Here is a 616-nt window from a genome sequence, read left to right on the forward strand (position 1 = left end):
TATAGGTGGGCCTTATCCAATCAGTCGGAAGGCCTTTCGAGCAAAACCTGAGGTTTCCCAGAGGAGAAACTCTGTCACAAGGCTGCAAAATGTATGCCAACTCCTGCCTGACTTTCCAGCCTGCCATGTGGATTTCAGACTTCCAGCCCCCACAACTGTCTGAGCCAGTTCTTAAAATGAATCTTAAAATAATGAAACCAAACCCACTGCCGTCAAGTTGATTCTGACTCACAGCAACCCCTATTGAGTTCCCAAGGCCATGAATCTTTACAGAAGTGAATTGCCTCCTCTTTCCCCTGCGGAGCAAAGGATGGGTTTGAAGCACTGACCTTCTGGTTAGCAGCCAAATGTCTTGCCCAGTAATCTACCAGAGTGCCATTGAAATAATGTGTGTGTGTGAGAGAGAGACAGAGCGAGACACCTTCTTTAAATAAATATCATAGATAGATAGACAGATAGATAGACAGATTCTCTCTGATACGATGATTTTTAAAAGTTGCCATTGGTCTGGGTTGGGGACAGCCCTGGGCTGTGAGGCCCAAGGAAAGAGGTCATCCCAGAGCCAGTATCTGTGGAGGCTGGAGTGGGGCTGAGAGGGACTGAGGATGCATTTGGG

Source organism: Orycteropus afer, unplaced genomic scaffold (assembly GCF_000298275.1).
Source record: "Orycteropus afer afer isolate SDZICR_OR568_19922 unplaced genomic scaffold, OryAfe1.0 scaffold00061, whole genome shotgun sequence".
NCBI classification, from domain to species: domain Eukaryota; kingdom Metazoa; phylum Chordata; class Mammalia; order Tubulidentata; family Orycteropodidae; genus Orycteropus; species Orycteropus afer.